Here is a 6152-nt window from a genome sequence, read left to right on the forward strand (position 1 = left end):
GTGTGTGTGTGTGTGTGTGTAGTACGTTGACAGCCAGTGAGTTCCTGCCTGTGGAACACCACGTTTTCCTGTCTTCAGGCCTTCCAGCTCAGCTCAGCACATTCCCTCCAGGTTATTGCAACGACACCCACTTTCCTACAGCAAGGCCTTTCAACTACTGCAGCAAACTGCAACCATGTCCTTAACTAGGGGAATACGCACGCACGCATGCACGCACGCGCACAGGCCGCCACGCACACACACACACACACACACACACACACACACACACACACACACACACACACAGTCATTCGCACATAATGTACATGCATGCGCTCGTGTGTGTGTGTGTGTGTGTGTGTGTGTGTGTGTGTGTGCGCGCGCGCACCTGAATCCCCAACACATACAGATAGACAGACCTGCAGCCCCCTGTTTATGCGAACGCACACAAACGTGTATGCAAAATGCACACGCACACACACACACGTGCGCACGCACACACGCACGCATTGCATGCACATGCGCACGCACGCACGTGCACACACAGTCACGCACACGCGTGCGCACACACGCACTTTTGGTCTCTACCTCAGAGAGCTGTAACTAATAACGGTGGAGGAACTTGATGTTCCAGTCATTGGAGGGTCACGCTGGACGGCCAACAGAAGCATTCCTTCCCAGAGGGGCCCTGCCCTGCAGGAGAACGCCTGGACACAGCAAAGCTCCTTCAGTCACAACGCTCGCTTGATACGAGGACAGTCAGCGCACCGTGGAGCCAACAACCTCTGTAACTGGACGGAAATAGAATTAGACCGTCCCACTGAGGTCAGCAAGTCAGTTATGCAAGTGAAGAACGCTGCGAAACCCCTTTCAGCCTTAAACCGTTTAGTCCCGAGGGCGATTTTTACAAATGTCTTCTAAATCCTGACAGTTTTCTGAAAAACCCTATGTTTCTGTGTCAGTCATTTTCATGTCAAAGTCACCCAAAAATATATGTAATTGGCCGCCAACACCCATCTGAAAATATGTTGTTTCCAGGGACCCCCCAAATATTTTTCATTTAAAAATGTTCGCTCTGAAATAATATATATTCAAAGATTTGCGGCACATTTTCACGATTTTTCAAAAATAGCAGATCTACAAGCTCGTAGCGCGGCAATTTGGCTCGGTGCATCCGAGCCAAATTGAAGTACAGCGAAATTGTGCTAGTGATTACATTTCAAAGCCAGCAAGTTTCCTTAGGCATTAGTCACTTAACTTGACACTAAAACATGCAGTTGTGACTCGTAATGTCGTAGTGCCTTCCATGGCTGACGACTTCACTATATTGGAAATGCCCTGACCTGATGCAATTATATGCTCCCTAATGCCAGTGAATACGGTGTCAGCTCTTTAAACGGAATAAGATAAAGCAACACACAGACAGGTTACTCAATCAACGGTCCAATTAGATGGATTGGTGGTTATTCTTGTCTAAATCACATTTAAAAGTTGGACGTTTTGAGTTGTTCTGCTGTGTGTCTTAACTAGGTGCTGTGTGTCTTAACTAGGTACAGACTCAGTGAGCACAGTCTCGCGATCGAGAAAGGCCGTCATAGGCAGACCTGTATCCCGAGAGAAGACAGACTATGCACCCACTGCACACTAAATGAAGTGGAAACCGAGCTACACTTCCTAACCATCTGTCCATTGTACCAAGACATCAGAGACACATACTTCCCACAGATTACAACCACACACGGAGATTTTGAAAACATGACCAATGACAAAAAACTCCCATATCTGCTGGGCGAAGTACAACAATGTGCAAACACAGCAAGATTTGTGAGTTGCTGTGATAGGAGAAGGATATCAAATGGAACACAACCACCGTAAAGACTAATCATTGTGTATATTCCTGCACCACACCTGCATCGAGTGATCTTGGTACATAGAAGTTGATCTATTGAAGATTCTGACAAAGTACATAATTTTTGTTTTGATTGTATTGCTGTATTGTTGTATTGTTCTTTCTGCTTTGGCAATGTAAACGTATGTTTTCTCATGCCAATAAAGCCCATTGAATTGAATTGTGTGTGTGTGTGTGTGTGTGTGTGTGTGTGTGTGTGTGTGTGTGTGTGTGTGTGTGAGGGTGTGTGTGCGTGTGTGTGTGCGTGTGTGCGTGTGTGCGTGTGTGCGTGCGTGCGTGCGTGCGCGCGCGTGCGTGTGTGTGTGTGCAAGATCAGAGGAGGACAGGACAACAAGAATGTATAAACACAGCACTGTAAAAATAGACTGGTTTGATCCATAGACTGTAAAAAATATGGACAAAGCGTTCGCCGGGTCTAACATGAACGTAAAATGAAGCCTGTAATAATATGGTAATTCCTGATGTAAGTCGCCATCTTTCTAGATCCGTTTGGTACCAGCTGGCCATTGGCTGGCTCCGTTTTGGACCAGCTGGCCATTGGCTGCCCAGACAACGAGGCGGGACTTCCCCCCTTCTTCTCCGTTGGTTTTTATTTTGACTCGAGTGGGAGGGGAATCCCGATCATAGACTGTAACGGTAGCCACGCCCCTCAGAACATACGCGATGTTTTTTTTTCTTTATGGTCATTTTTTTAATTAATGGGACCATAATTTTCCAAAAAGAATATTATGACATTAGAAATGAGACTTTAAACTAGTGACTGGAAGAAGAAAGTATTCATGACCATGTTTATTAAGGTAATACAGTCTAGGTGAAGTTGGGCCAAAATACATGGGCCTCTATGGAGCTATGGGGCTTTTTGGGTCTAGTCCAGCGCCACAACAGGCCATTATATGAACTACCGATTTCAAATGAGGCTTCACGGAATTTCTGGCTGACTGCCCCCCTGGTTTGATCATAATGACACACATGTCAATTCACTGCAAGATATTCCAAATACTCCAGATATTGTGTTCATCAATGAAATTAGAAAAACTGTCACTATCTTTGAAATAGGCTGCCCATTTGATTTGTATACGGACACTTGTTTTACATCCAAACTTATGAAATATCAGCTTTTGGTGGAACGTATTATGGCCTTGGGATATAATTTGTCAACTTATTGTCCTTGTATTTGGAAGTCTGGGCCATGTCCATAAACTTGTGCTCTGCAATTGGGTGGATTGCAAAAGACAAATGCAATGCAATGTGCTATCTTTTTTTTCCTCCTCTGTGTTAAGCATGTGCAGCAGTTATATCTGGTTGTACCATATAATGTAACCTAATTCTGATCAGTGTTTGGGTCTATTATATTGCGCCACCCAAATAAAATAATTCGGCTGCGTGCGACTGCGTGCGTGCGTGTGTAAAGATTTTGCTTTCAACCCCCCATCACTCCCCCCCCCCCCTTGCCTCTCGACCTGGATCCCCCCCCCCCAGGGGTCCGCACTCAATATGCCCCGTCATTATTCCTTCTACACCGACAGCTATATCTTGCGCCACCCCTTACCCCTTATCCCTAAACTTATTTGCCATTTTTACTATTTTAAAAGATTTTTAAATTGTTCAAATAGCCTAGCTGATATACAAGCTCACAACGTGTTGATGTAGATTGGCTGGTTGAACCCTTTTTTTAAATGTTTGTCAAAATAGTAAAAATGGCAAATAAGTTAAGCGATAATGGGTAAGGGGGTGGCGCAAGATAGGGCCCTAAGGGCTCTATATTCGTCCATGCTAAACCCCTTATCCCTAAACTAATTTACCTTTTTTTTTTTTTTTTTTGTAAAACATTTTTGAATTGTTAAAATAGCCAATCTACATCGACACGTTGTGAGCTTGTAGATTGGCTATTTTAACTATTCAAAAATGTTTTTTTAAATAGTAAACCTGCGTTGCGGCTCGCAAGTTGTGACACTGCCACATAAAATGTGGGACATAATGTATTTCCTGTCCTTGTACCTGTATGTGTATTGAAAGAAAATGAAACATACGGGGGACTAACAAGGGAATATATTGGTTGAAACTATGGTTGAATACCGTATTTGACACTAAAATGTAGTGTACAGAGAATATAATATAATGTGTTTTGTGTAGTTGAACCATGGTCCTGTTGACAAAATGACTAAGTTTGGTCAAGGGGGAGCTGTGCAGCTCGGGAGCAATAGTTCCAAGAATAGTTCCAATTCCAGGAAGTGAACTTCCAGAAGCTATAAAGGACCGAAGAATTTTGGGTGTGGGAAGAAGTAAAGTTTGGTCAGACATTTCTGAAGCTTTGAAATCTAAGCAAACAATTCTGTGTTTGTGCACAAAGGAACCAGCCGAGGACTCCTGACTTAAAGGTTGGGTGAGAAGGATATTCCTTTTCCAGTTAGCAATGCATGCATTGCCTTTTTGTTTTATAACTTTTTGGACTACTTTATTTAGCAAAAGAGAGGATCTACAGCGTTCGGAATATACTCGGATTACTCTTTGGAGATTACTTTGGGGATACTTGACTCTGGGACACCTTTAAAGGGACATTGTGGGGGAGAAGTGAATGTTTAATTTACATTTTGAAGGGATTGATTGTTCAATTGTATTATTTTGGTTTGATCTACCTTAATTGAGATAAAGAACAGTGACATTTAAGTTAACAAGAAATAGTTGTGTTTACCTTTTGCTCTACAATACAGTTCGTTTCCAGTATAAAGATTTACTGTCGCAGGTACAGGACCTTTATTTCTTTATTTTATTTGACTCATTCAGTGACACCTGGTGGACACCAGTTTTGGTCCTCGTTGCCACCGAAGCCCATTATTCGTAAAATAAATAAATTGTAATTCTATTGTGCATGCAATGTGCATATCATCACCTGAACACCAGATTAGAGGAATTAGAGGAAGTAAAAGAATATATAGTAAGTGCCTATCCCTTCCTTGTGTCCATTGTGTTTATCTAGTCAAAGAAGTTATTTGACTTAAGTTGTGCCAGCCATTGTGTGCGATTCCATTTGCTCGTTCAGTTTCATCACCCCATAGCGCATTTTCTCTTTACCGTTTCGTATACGGCCTACACGCACAATCTATATACCAAATGAAAGCTTGAAATGTTAAAAATGAGTGAGATTTGAGCGAGGTGTGACTCAATGAAAAGACGAGTGTTCTTGGCTCTGTGCGTGGTCGGGGAAAAAAAGAAGGGGGGGAGATTGCAGTACAAGTGAGACTTCAAGGCAAGCAACGCATCACTCTTCCATGGGAGACCGTAAGGCTATGAAGCAATAGCACATCGGCATAAGATAACGGGCAATGGATAAGGGATCTCTTAAAGGCAATGGTATGTGGCACAGTGATTGGTTTAATTATTGTAACGCCCAAACCACACCTATGCATAATGATAGGTGTTTTATGGATTTGGACAGGTAACCAAAATACCAACGTTAGTGGGGGAACACCCCTTCCCCACTGCTAAATCCCCAAACAGTGTATTTAGAATGCTCGAATGAAAATGGAGCCCAAAATCTCTTGGCACTGTGAACTTTGCTCACATGCTCTCCCATCACTGACAACTGATGACACTCAACTGTGTTTCTCCTTCCTTTTCTCCCTCCTGTCACTCAGGCTGAAGAGCAGCTATCGCTGCTTGCCCGCATGGCTGACATCTCACAGTGGACGTCTCACGCTCCCTCCACCTCAAGCTCAACACGGTCAAACACATGAGCCTCTCTTCTTCCCAGGTAAGTCCTTTACATTTCCACCAAGGCCTACTCCCTGGTGGCTTCTGTTCCAACTGCCAAGAGTCTATGCCTGTTGTCATGGACTGCCGGCCGGCTGTCAAGACGCACGCACGCACACACCAGTGGTCCCCAGCTAATTGATGGAGAGTTGTTAACCAAATGGACCCTTATAGATATTTAACTCTTGAGAGCACATAATGAAACCAAATGGACCCATATACAGGTCCATTTTGTTTAATTTCAGAGAATGTATAAGAATTGCTATTTTGATCAATGTTTGCCAACAGCATGGAATTGTGGACAAAATCAGTAAACGACGACAACATATATATATTTTTTGGGTCTTCCGATAGGCTAAATGTCATCACATGGCGGTCCGTGGATCAAATGCAGAATAAATAGTGGGCCTTGATATGAAAATAATTGAAAACCACAGCTGTTTTACAGCATCAGAAGTGTCCATATCCAGGCCTCAGCCATCTCCAGCTATAGGCACAACCCCACATCCCT

The sequence above is a fragment of the Protomyctophum parallelum genome (genome assembly GCF_964188405.1).
Source record: "Protomyctophum parallelum genome assembly, chromosome: 22".
Classification (NCBI taxonomy): Eukaryota; Metazoa; Chordata; class Actinopteri; order Myctophiformes; family Myctophidae; genus Protomyctophum; species Protomyctophum parallelum.